We start from the raw sequence: 13,805 nt of genomic DNA, 5'->3' as shown, positions 1-13,805 counted from the left end.
AGTAACTGACAGTGTTATTTGTAATTTGTAATAATAGCTAATACTTTTTAAAATATTTTCTCATTTATTTAATTAAACATTAGCTCTCTGCATTACAATCTTGTATGAGACGTCCTCTATACATTTATTATTGTTACTATTAATAATAAATAAGGGATAACGTACAATCAGCCAGTGATTATTCCACTTAATGCAGGGCTACTTTCCAAATGAATCACTAAAAAGACATGAAATATTGTTTTGTTAAAATATTTTTATTATTTGACAAAAAAGAGGCCATGGAGTGATACAAGAGACATGAATTATACAGTTAAGCTGTAATTATTCAAAATATTTGACCACAGAATGCTACAATGGACCAGTCAGAATACAATATTACAGAGAGCTTTGTAATAATAATATTAATAATAATAATTGATGATGATGATAATAAATGTAGAAATTGTTCCTGGCTTTATTCAAGTGGTGTTGGCGGTGCTTCTAAAAATGTGTGGAAGTGATTATCTGTTTTGAGCTCTGGGTGTTAAAATAATTGGCTACCAGCGCCACATTTTTAACTATACTGACCACTACTTGAGCAATAGACTTAAATTTATCATCCAGACCAGTGTATATGGCGATAAACATCACCCACATTGCACAGTAAATCAAGGTGGAGATGGTTTTATCACGGATAGAGCCATGAAGGTAGACATAAATGATATCAGTGACAGCAGTAAGTTGAAACCAAGCATCAAGCCAATGTTCAACACTGGCTCCACTGGGCAGCGCCAAAAGGTTCTCGCATAGGTTTGGAGACATATTGGACCTTCTTGGATGTACCAATCACACAGTCCTGCTTAGGCCCCACAACAACCCTGAACCACAAACCAGCTAAAAATTATTTTTTTTCTTTTACCTGCCAGATTGTCTGCGTCATTGTTCCCTGAAAAAGTTCTCCAGGTGTTCAGAAGATTTTTCAAGGAACTGTGATATATATATATATATATATATATTTCTTTTTTCTTAAGCATACATCTCTTGCAAGGGTGTTTTAATGTGGCACTTCTCAACTCATTTTGTGTCGGGACCCAGATTGTACATTTTAAATGAAAGGACTAATTCACCCAAAGAGAAAATTCTATCACTGTTTACTCGCCCTCATGCCATCTCAGATATTTATGGCTTTCTTTTTTTCAACACAATTTAGAATTTTATGAGAATATTTCAGCTCTGTAGGTCCATACAATGCAAGTGAATGGTGACCAGAACTTTGAAGCGCCAAAAAGCACATGAAGGCAGCCAGGTGTGTAAAGTAACAAATTACAATACTCCCGTTACTGTATGTAGTTTTTCCCAGAAATTTAAAAAAGGTATACGTTTACTGGAGTTCATTTTAAGGGCTGTAACTGTACTTTTACTGCCCTATTTTCTCACCGTCTGTGTTCACTACTTCCCTACCTTCCTTAAGTGTGCACTTTACATGCGCGTGTGTTCTATGAGCGCTAATGTGGGTAAAATGCCAGTCTTGGCAAGGTATTAAAGTAAACACAGTCATTTGTGTCTAAAGTGAACGTACCGGTAAACAGTGGGGCAAAAAGTGGATTTTTATCAAAATTTCAGACTTGAAGCGTACATGTAACGGAACAGACCACTGTCTAGTGTGTCATTAAAAGTAAATTAATAAAACAACAAAAACAAGAAAACCACACACTGGCTGAATCATTTAATGGATTCATGTAATATAATACACTTTTTAATTATAGCTTATTGTTAATCGTTTAATAATACCAACCCCCCTGATGTAGACAGTGTGTTCATTTGAATAATAAATTACCAGGAAAGTAGAGATGATAAAATAATGTATATATATGATTAGCCTAGAAACGTATCAACCTTTGTAGAGCAACACTTCAGGCAGAATAGTTCCACCAGTCACAAACACTTTTGAAAATTGTGCATCATGCATTATAATGAGAACACAACTACAGTATTTCTGCGCTTAAAAGACACAAGAACTAAATTATTGTTGAACATTGTATCTCAGAAGGAATACACTGTGGCCCCCCTATGTACTACTTAAAGCCCTATGTTGCCTCTGTACCAAAAACTTTGCCCACTCTGATCTATACCCCCTCTGTTGTGTGACTTGACATCCCAACTGCCAAGTGACGGTCTTTTTCTGATTTTTTTAGTTGTTTTTGCATTCTTTGCATTGTTTTGAATATAATATTTTAACAATAACTTGCTCTGTCGGCATTAAGGGTAATTTAGACCATACACATAAATTGACTTTAATGTATTTGTTTTATACATTATGATTTAAAATGGTAATCGGTGTATTGGAAATAACTTATTTCCAATACATGTATTTTAAAAGTTGGCAGTCAAAAATACCTATAAAATGTCTATATTTTTCTTTTTTTCTGGCAAACAGCCATAAAGGGAATGTAAATTATGGTATGTATGTTACATTTTGAAATTGCAGCATAGAGTGTTTATTATAAGGGGTCATCGCATTCGCAACCCAATACTCACTTCTCATGACTTTTAAATGTGCTACTCTTTTACTCGTACTTGTAGTTTTTGGACAGGTACTTTTAATCTACTCACACTACATTTTTGGGGAAGTAACTGTACTTTTACTTGAGTATGATATTTCAGTACTCTTTCCACCCCTGAAGGCAGCATAAAAGTAATCTGTATGACTCCAGTGGTTTAATCAATGTCTTCTGAAGTGATCTAATTGAATTGTGGTGAGGACAGACTTAAATATAACTCCTTTTTCACTGTACTTCTTGCCACTGCAGTCTCTAGACACAATCATGAATTCAAGCTTGATTTCACTTCCTAGTGCTTGACACATGCGTAGAGTGCTAGATTGTGCATAGAAGTGCAATCGAGCTTAAAATGATGATCGCCAAGGAGACTGCTGATTACATTTATAGTGCTATACATTACCTACAGAGCTGATATATTCTTTTAAAAATCTGTGTTTGTGTGTTTGCTTTTTAATTATCTGTAGGGAAATGGTCAGAATGACTGAGAGGTTCATGGTGGTAAAGAATGCATTTAAGGGCTGCTGCAGACGGCACACAACGTCAACCGGCTGACCCTGGAACAGCAGCATGCTTATACATTGTCCCACAAGGCACGACAGGGCAAGATCACTTAGTGATCCACATGCCATTTTCACCAATGGAGTTCCTCTGTGCCTGAAGAAATGAAACCCTACCCATGCATGCGAAGCCAGCAACAAAACTCCCCCTAGAATGAGTGCTATTGACTCATAATTGGTCCAGAAAAAAAATGATAGATGGGATAGACGCAGTTTGTACTTTGTAGAGTGAACCATTGGCCAGCAGGACATTGGAAGATGACATCCAGTCAACACAATCAAAAGAAGAGTCATATAAGGTCAGTCAACATCAAAGATCAACTAACTATTAAATACACACACATACATTTTTTATGATATTCTTGCTGCTGTTTCCTAATTAGTTTACTAATATAATAGTCTTTACAATTGGGGGCACCTATTCATCACGATGCAATGATCGATTTGACAATGAAAATTCAAAGCATCCACTAGGGAATTTAAAGCAATAGTTCTGTGATCGTATAAACCACCATATCTATTTTTTGTTATACAAAAGAGCAGTTTAGAAATTCTGCCTAACATTTTGTGTTTCATAAAACAAAGAAATCGGAGTCCGACCGATAGTGAATTTTGCCAATACAGATAACGAAGGTGGCGAAAGGCAGATAACCGATTAATCAGCTAATAGTATTAAGTAAAAAAAATCTAAACAATTTGACACTTTCCTTTCTATGATGGGCACAGACATATCGGGATTGTCCACTGCACTTTACAGCTCGACTCGACTCTTCACTTTTTGGAGGTTTTCCACTAGTACCTGGTACTTTTTTTAGTACCACCTCGTTCGAGTTTCCAAGCGAGCCGAGCCGATAAGATATGCAACGTCAAAACCCTGCAGATCACTGATCAGAGAGAATTGTCACTGCCAGCATTACTAAATTTGCGACATCAACCTGCTAGTTTTAAAGTTAGCTACAGCAATAGCAGTATCATTTATTCACGCTACATTTGCATTGTAAAAAGAAATGGTTGTGCACAAAACTACGCTGTGGTAAATTAACGAGGTGCAGAGGTGCAGACGTTCCTCTCGTTAGCGACGAATGAAAAGAAAAAGTCTTTCAGGAAGTGTCTCAGATGTTGGCCGCACACAGCTAAAAAATTAAGTGACTAAAGAACCATCAAGGGCCACAACAGCCGGAGTAGTTCAAACAGAAGAAGTGGAAGTGGTTTGACCAAATGGACACTATATGTGACAGTAAACCTGCAAGCAATGGGAGAGTGCCCTCTACTTGGCCACGGCCAATTTAACTGTTAAACTTGTGTAAAATCACCATGCAACAACTGCTTTATGCAGCACAATGAGCTAGTAGCTAACAGCTAGCGGTCGTGTTATTGTTTATGGTCAGTAATGTTTGTGTCGCGTTTAAGATGATGTCACTGCAGTAGAGGTGGTGCAACTATGACGATCAGCCTTTAATCCCACTCACGTTGAGGGGCACTAAACTGCAGTAGAAAAGGAAACTCAGAAAAGTAAAAAGAGCAGAGTTGAGTCGAACCATAACATGCAGTGGAAAAGTGCCAATAGAGGCTACGAGAGTTTGAAATAAATAAAATCCCAGATGGAGTTTATTGTTCAATAGGATTCACAAAAGTTCAGTATATAGATTATTGATCAGCATGTTATTTTTTCAATACATTTTTGAGGCATTGTTATATTAACATTAGCCGACATTTAAATTTGAAGCCTAGTTTGTGTGCTTTCCAATTCATTGTCAATTGGCCTTCTGTTTAAAGGGGTCATGACATCAGGAATAACATTTTCCTTGATATTTTGACCTACAGAAATATAGAAATCCATAATTTCTCACGTAATATTGATTTGAGATTAAATTTAAGCTGAGCGCAATAAAAAATGATGCAGAAATATATAGTAGTAAGGCTGCCTGCTTTCTCATCTGTCTTGAATGAGCCATGATATCTCGCATTTTGGCCAAAATGAACAACTCTGGACACCCATTTTCCCATATTTGTTCATCCAGTGATGGGTAGAGTAAATAATCTATGTCCTTTTATAATGATTTAGGTAAAAGTTTATGGAAAACTGTGTGAGTTGTGCGCTGCAGAATTTTGAGCAGCCTTTTGGCAGTGTGCATATCCAGTGTGGGACTCCCTTTAGCCACCCTACCCCTCACACTTTACCAAAGTTGTGTTGAGTAATATATTATTTTGGAACAAGTAGCCTGATTTATATCTGAAAAAATGCAGATATAGATTGATAATCATCGGGAAAGTGTTCTGATTATCGATGCTTGAAAAAGGCATCGATTCCAAGCCTATTGTTCAACCAAGATCCTAATAATAACCAGAAAAAATTAAGATTTGGTGCATAATTTTAATTAGGCTGTGCTCGCCACCCAAACCGCTGTCATATTCTGTTAGATTACCTGGGCAGGTAGTGATGGAAAGAGCAATTAGAATCACCAAAACCTGTAGATTAATGAATTAATTGTACTGAATCAAAAAGAGAGGACAATTAATACTTTTAAATAATTTCTTAATTAAAGGGGACATAAGTCCAAGTCCACACTTTTGTCTGGTAGTGTGCAAAAGGTAATGCAAAGCTCTTAGAATTAATATACAAACATTTTAGGTGTCATGAATTGTAGGAACTTATGTTTGCCAATGTGCTTATCGTACCTTAGAATTTGCTTTGTGCTATTTAATGTCTCCTTTCTTAATTGTGAGGTTCTGAAACAACTATCCAATTCCATTAAAGCGCATGGTGTCATTAAAGATCAACTGCGCCATATCGTAGCTGAAGTTTGGATTACCCTCTTTATCAAACATAAAACTTATCCCTGCTACATTTCTGGAAACATTTCGGAGCTTCTCCAACAGCCGGAAGAAAGATTGTTGTTCTTTTGTATACTTTGAAGTAGATAATGTTGTGTAATTACTGTAAAGTCAAGATATCTTTGTGGCATCTCACCTGCCATGGATACACTTAGTCTGTCTTGGGATTCAAAGAGCAATTGGTGGCAATATGTACATCCAAGCAAGTCGTGCAGTGCGTGTGCAACATAGTAGATGGCAGTATACATGCTGAAAGCTGACAGCTGCACAAGATTTTTCTCCACCATGCTCACTTTTGGCCAAGGGTTATCCAGAGGGGAGATTTTTGCATCTGGCTGCTGGGTGAAAAATATTGGGCTCTCTGCCTCTATTTTAGCAAAGAGCTCATGAACATAGGGAGTGAACAGATTGATTGGTCTGGTGATGTCAGGAAACACCAGCACTATGCCTAAAGAACTGACACCAGGCAGGGTGAATATTCCTACTTTAAGAAGTCAATTGTTCATATTTAATTTGGAATCGAGTAATAACATAAGGAAATGTGATTTCCTTTTGGCCTTAAAAACATGGAAAATATTGCACAGGAGAAGAATGACATGAAAAAAAGTAATACAAATTTTAAAATGATATTATTTTGGCCAGCTTTAGTTTTGGTCTACATTAGCCTACATATCCACTGTTGTTTTTGTAAACCAGCAAACCTAAATATTATATGATATTATGCAATAGTAATATATTTCTGTCCTAAATCATTTACTTTCTCACATTATTTGAAGTCTGTCTGATTAAAACCCACTGAGTCTTTATTTCGCATGAAGGAAGTCCTTATATTTTTGAAAATATATTTTTTATTTTATAATCGCAACTATAAAAATCCTTGATTATTTTCTTGCACATCAGAGCACTTTAGAAGCGGTTAATCTCTGAGTTAAGAAATAAAACCGAAAAATATTACAAAAAACAAGCAAACACATGAACAAATAAAAAAACAATGCAGCATTCTCAGTATCTTTATATTGCCACAACATTCTTGTTGTGACAGTAAAATGTGATACGAATTTTAAGTGCACAATTACTGTGGTTATCAAACATTTTTGTGACCAGGCGATTATGTAATAATTATGATGTAATATTATTATTGGGCTTATATTATGTAATTTGTGTAAATTATGTAATGAATAACATCGTTTACCTATATGGGCTGCGGGCTTGTTGTTAGGTCTAATTTAGTTGGCAAGACCTTGTCTTTCAATTACAAAGCCTGTTACAGTGTGACAAGTCCACAAAACAATTGTTGTGATGTGTTAATGTATTCAGAATTATTTAAAGGTGCTCTCAGTAACTTTTTGTTTGTAGCATCTTAGACTTACAGTGACACCTAGTGGTGTGGATGAAGCATCACTCAAAATCAATATTTTTATATTACAGATGCCATTGTAGAAATTCACTATTCACAATCAACTATGAATAATTTAATCCAAGAGTAAAAGCCTGTTAATGAGATTAAGCAAGAAGTATTCAGCTGGTCATGTGATTCTAAATTTGCAGCCCCATGAGGGCACCCCTACCACATGTCGAATAAAACAGCTTTTATAAGGTTACTGATATGATTCGAGTTCTCATCTCATATAAGTGCTCATGATTTTATAATGATATGTTTCAAAAGTACAATTCAATTCTTTAAGAGTAAATCTTAAAAATGACTGAGTGCACCTTTAAGGGACCAAGGACAACAAACATTTTTCATGATATGACTCCTTTAAAGAAAGTGCTTAAGTTTTCACCTCTATGAAGTAGTTTTTAGCTGGCTGGCGAACAGAGAAGACCACCACCACTCCCACTTTAACCTCAATATAATCGAGTATCACTTTCAGCACTGGCTTTGGGTCATTGTATACAGGAATCAAAGCTTGATATATCATGCAGATGGATGCCTCATTGGCCATACTGGAGAACTGATGCTGGCACTTCTGACTATATTCATCGTCACTACCGACCTCTGCCACCCAGTTCCACCCAAACTCTTTCAGAAGTTGCACTTCTTTGTGGTAGCTTGCCAACGGTTGGTGGGCACCGTACGCAAGGAAGGAAACGGCTCTTTGTCAATAAACACGTCACTGGTGGCACAATAGCTAATCTGAGAATGGGAATAAGATGATCTTTCAATTAGTAAGCTATTGCTAGTTAGTGGTAAAGGGTTTTACTTTTTATCAAAATTCTATTCTTTTTTTTTTTTATCAGTAATTTTTTATTAAATTTGAAATATCATTATTTTTTACAATTCTGTTTGTTGATGCTAATGCCAAAGAACTACACACTTTACTTTTTGGTGGCCAGACATGCCTGTCTTATTTTTCTGCTTTCATTCCCATTTGAATCATAGACAGTAATAAAATCTTGTTCAATTTACAGTAAAAATACAGTGACAATTTCTGTCATTGAAAGTTTTTTTTCCACCTGTCTCATAGAATCACATTACTATACCTACAGTTTTGCTAAATTATTTTTGCTTGCCCCGTTGTATGTATCGCAGCAGTTTCCTAGTGAAACGAACACTAGGGGCGCTACAACAACATCGACTTTTATCCACGTTCACGCATATCACAGGTAAAAGGGAAGATTATCAGTTCATAAACATTAACATTTCACCCTGCTCCCCGCACAATGCTATCTTTTGACATCTAAACACTTTTATTATATCCAGCAGACATATCACCCTGTAGCTCAAGACCAGAAGCCCTCTAAAGCGAAGCAGGGTTGAGGCTGGTCAGAAAACTAAGGTTGCTGTTGGAAGAGGTATTAGGGAGGCTTATATTATATAGTGATGGGGACACACTATACTGTACAAAAATGCATCGTCCTTCGGGTGAGACATTAAACTGAGGTCCTGACTCTCTGTGGTCATTGAAAATCCTAGGACACATCTCGGAAAGAGTAGGGGTGTAACTCTGGTGTCCTGACCAAATTCCCTCCATTGGCTCTTATCAATCATGGCCTCCAAATAATACCCACCCATTAATTGGCTCTATAATTCTACTCTCTACTCTCCACCAATAGCTTGTGTGGTGACTGGGCCACTATAGCTGCTGACGCGTCATCCAGGTGGATGCTGCACACTGGTGGTGGTTGAGGAAAGTCCCCTGTTCACAGTGTGAAGCACTTTGAGTGTAGTGTCAGAAAAGCATTACATGAAACATTCATTCATAGTAGTGTCTGATTTACAGTGCTGGGCAGATTACTTCTGAATTGTAATTGGGTACTGATTAAACAATTTCATGATATATGTAATATCGTAGATTACTTTTTGGATAATCTAATCCAATTAATTTTGGATTAGTTCCAACCTAACTCTTTTTTTTCTGACGTCAGTAGCATGTCTTATTGAAGTTTCTAGAAATATGGTCAGGTTCCTGGGGCATGTTACACAAACGTGGTCATGGAATATTTCCCTTTTATAAACACCATCCTTGTGTGGTAAGAGATCAGACCAGTTATTTGGGAATCAACATCACAAAAATGGCCTTAAAGTTTGAAGCAGAGCACAAAAGCAATTCATTAAACTAAAACAAATGTTACGATATTAATGCAATTGGATTATATTATGAATATGAAATGGTGTATTTGAGCATTTTTATGAATTTGATGGACAAAACATTAACATGTAATCATGTAATCCATAAGAACGTAACTGTAGTCTGATTGTGAGTATTTTAAAATGTTATTTAATTAATTACAAGTACTTGATTTTCGTAATCGGATTACATAAACCAGATTACATGTAATCAGTTACTACCCAGCAATGCTGATTTAAAAGACATTACATATTAACATTTGCTATACATATCCAACTTAATTTACAAGCTTACATAAGTCTGATCAAATTACACGGTAAACTGAAATAGTAACTGAACTGCACCACATAGTCGGCATTTAACCTTGGAACTGCTGCGATATGTGTAATAAACCACGTAAATATTTTGTCAAAAATGTGCCACAAATGTGTCACGTCATTTTCATGAGATGAGTCTTTTGGTAAAATTTATATTTTTCTTACAAAAACATAACTACATCCATCACAAAAGTATCTATCGTTGTGTTGAACAGAAAATCACGACCATAAATTAAAATGTAATTCAAAAGTTTTACCTTTATAAAAACAAAATTTGTACAATATATTTAAAATGTAATGTTCTGTGAAAAAAATTTTTCACTGTAAATTAACATCAAATATACAGTACTTCTCAAAAACGCAATTTTCGTAATCCTACCCTAACACATTACAGTAATATTACATGCTTTGTTAAAGCTGAAATGTTTAATTTCTGTGCCACTAGCGTCACCAAACGTAACTTTAAAAAATTACGATTCCAGAAAACTCCCCATCTTCCATTTGTCACACAATCAGATTCTCGCCCCAAAGTATATGCCATTAGTCGATGGATGAACCATTAAAACAAAACATAGGGATGTTTTCATAGCATCACAAAGTCACTGGGTTTCCATACACATATTTGTATGTGAATTTTGGGATATCGCATAAAATGTTTGGATGGAAACACAAAGATGTGAATAAAATCTCCAAAAAACTTGCTTGAGGTAGATACATTTTTTAATCGACATGATCTACAATGGAAACATCATACAGAATACAGTATATTCCAATAGAATTGAATGCCATGTGAATACATAATTGTGCAAGTTTCCCCAGGAATAACAATTTTGTTCTCTTAAACACATTGAATGCAGTGGTGACTCAGTGGTTGAGGCTCAGCGTTACTGACCAGAAGGTTGGGGGTTCAAGCCCCAGCACCACCAAGATGCCACTGTTGGGCCCTTGAGTAAGGCACTTAACTCCAGGTTGCTCCGGGGGGATTGTCCCTGTAATAAGTGCACTGTAAGTCGCTTTGGATAAAAGCGTCTGCCAAATGCATAAATGTAAATGAATGGAAACTGCTTTATTCGGAAATTGTTTTTCATATATTCCGATTTTTCTCCTTTTACAATGAATTGTTATTTGGATAGAAGCATTACACTTTTAGGTGAAATTAGATACATGTTAAGCATTTTTCCCTTTTTAATATTTGTATCTGAAACATTTGTAACAATGGTATTTTATCATGTAGAAAAATTATATTTTTATGCTTTGACCTGATCCTCTATTGCTTTGGACTTGTATGGTACTGTTTGTGTGGTCTGTTGTTATGGTGTTATATTTTTAGTGTCATCTGAGCAAATGTAATATCCTATTGGATAAATAAATTTAAACTGAACTGAAATCAACCTGCAAATGGCTTACTTAAAGGTTGCTCTGAATATTAAGCTGCATGGGATAAGAGAGAGAATTTTAACATTGAAAAAATTACACTCATCAGCTTTAAATATATATATTTTCCCCCATATAAGTAAAGGTAACCTCCAGTTAACACATTTGATATTACTTTTCGTTAAAATTACCAACATTTAAATCGAACATGGCAATTCACTAGTGGCATCATGAAAAACACAATGAGCTTGCCAATGACAAGACCAAGTCAGTTGTTTGGTTCAATGATAGCTACAACACGAGGCTTGAATTAGTGTAGTTACAAGCGATCTCCATTTCCTGTGATGTTTCATTTGTGAGAAGCTAGAAGACAGACTTCATGACGACATCTGGCTGCATGCTGGTGTCGAAGTTCTCAAAGCCTAGTGTGATGCCAATGAGAAGATCTGGTTTAGCGTTTATTTAGTCTACAGAGTACTTCACCAATGAGAAAGACAGACCATATGTGTTGATCCTGCCAAAATAAAAACATTAAAAAAGGAAAAAGCATGCTTCGATAATTAAGGGAATGAAAGACAAGCTGACTGCATTGTCAGATTTTGTAGAATGTAGAGCAACGGATCTCAACTGGTTGGATGTGAACTGCTAAATGCAAACAATAAAACACAACTAACAATATAATCATGTACAGTTAGGATAGCAAAATTAATAAATACAAATCTTATCAACTTCATCCTCACAATCCATGAAAATACAACAATGCAAGATAAGGATAAACCAAGAATAAACATGGCTTGTGCCGACTACAACTAGGCTGCCAAGAACATGAAACAATCAACATTAATGAAACATTTACAAACTAAAATTAACTATTTTCCTATTCACCCATGTAATTAATTTAGCCTATTTTTGGGCCTATACAGTTAATATTTGATAATACATTTCTATATTTGATCTTAAGGACATTTTTGCTCACTTTTGTAAGACAAACAATTTGACTGTGTTGTGTCGCCACTGGATATCCAATGTAAAACCCGAGTGCTCAAGTAAACCCACTTGAGAACCAAAGGTGTAGACCACATCCACACTGCTATGTTTAATGTTTGAAAACTAATTTTGCAATGTTTGCAGCTTTCATCAACACTAGAACATTTCTAACCGCTATCCATTACCACATTTTTCAAAAAACTATGTTGTTAGGAAACTGAAAACAGAGTTTTCAAAAGAAAATAGAGAAGTAATTAGTAGGCGTAGGCTATGCACTAATTTGACCTGTTACACTGAATATCACCAGGCTTTGTTGGCTCAAGTTGCTGGTGATTCCATTAAAGGGGAAAATTCCTCCTAACAGAATATCTCTGGGGGATTTGAAAAACTTGTTGAGATGTTACTGAACCACAGTCCCCAGTATGCGCAAGAATACCAGAAGTGTCAATATGTGAGCCATCATTAAGGGTGGACTATCCAAAAAGGATGACAAAGGCATATATGATGGAATTGCACAAAAAAATAATGATAAATGAAGACTGACGTCAAGTAATACCAGTGCAAGTTTGGCTTAGACTCCTTTTGTTGTGGTTTTTTAAGCTTCAATGTGATTTGTTTATTGACCAGTAATTTTATGGTTATAATGGCCACCTAACAGCACATATGCAACTCAAGAGCCCTCCCCCACACCTCTGTGACGTAAATCAGGGGTCAAGTTTCATTCGGGTTTCCCCTCAACGCACATACTGTACGTTGGTTATTCATAGTAAAACTTTGAAGTATAAGGGAACCTGCACACAGTACGTGTTCACAAGTGTATACAAAACAAACATCTTGCTCCACTTCTCGCTGTTGTGGGCATACATGTTGAGACCCCTACGTTCCACTTCACACCATTTGTCTGCACTCCGTCTAGCTGTTTTTAACACAACCCCGAAATATAACTTTCCCACTAAAGTTTAGAGTCATTTACTGGATGCATTGAATAGCAAGGTATTCTTTCTGAACGTGAACAGAATTCAAGAGATGTTTTCAGTCAGGTTATGTCCCCAACAATTTCCTTGAATCTCTTTTCTTTAGGCATATAGCTGCGCCGTTGTGTGGCCCTTTCTGCATAACCCGGCGGCTCATTTCATCTTATTGTGGCCCATTCGTCCCATTTCGCGGCTGGCTCACCAGCCCGCCGGTTCTCCCGATGGCCAGTCCGCCCCTGATCAGCCCCAAAGTGTGTCGGCCTACCGGGAAAATGCCTGGTATGCCAGATTACCAATCCAGCCCTGATGCACGGATAATTCCTATCATCAGACAACTTTAGCACAAATGCACATAGCAAGAATGAAGTATTTATTCAAATAGCTTGAAAGGAAATGTACCCAAAATTAAAGTTCTGTCATTGTTCTAAACAAGGGCATAGCCAGGAAATTACTTTTGGTTAGGCCTAAATATATTGGATGGGCCAAGGTTTTACCCAATTTTTTTTTTTTTACCAAATTTTTGCATAACGGAGAAGGGGTGTATTCAAACTCCTTTCACACTTTCAAAAATCTGAATTTATGCATTTTTTAAAAAGATTTAATAAGCAAATGTTTGAAGTCAAAGAATAATCTCTAATATTCTGGGATG

General features: G+C 36.2%; 1 pseudogene; it reads right to left on the bottom strand.

The window, feature by feature from the left end:
* Positions 1-454: 454 nt before the first annotated feature.
* LOC127632443 (taste receptor type 1 member 3-like) overlaps positions 455-13,805 on the bottom strand; it is a 32,469-nt pseudogene continuing 19,118 nt past the window's right edge.

This window comes from Xyrauchen texanus, chromosome 39, assembly GCF_025860055.1.
Source record: "Xyrauchen texanus isolate HMW12.3.18 chromosome 39, RBS_HiC_50CHRs, whole genome shotgun sequence".
NCBI lineage: Eukaryota > Metazoa > Chordata > Actinopteri > Cypriniformes > Catostomidae > Xyrauchen > Xyrauchen texanus.
This window is presented reverse-complemented; position numbering and strand designations above follow the sequence as displayed.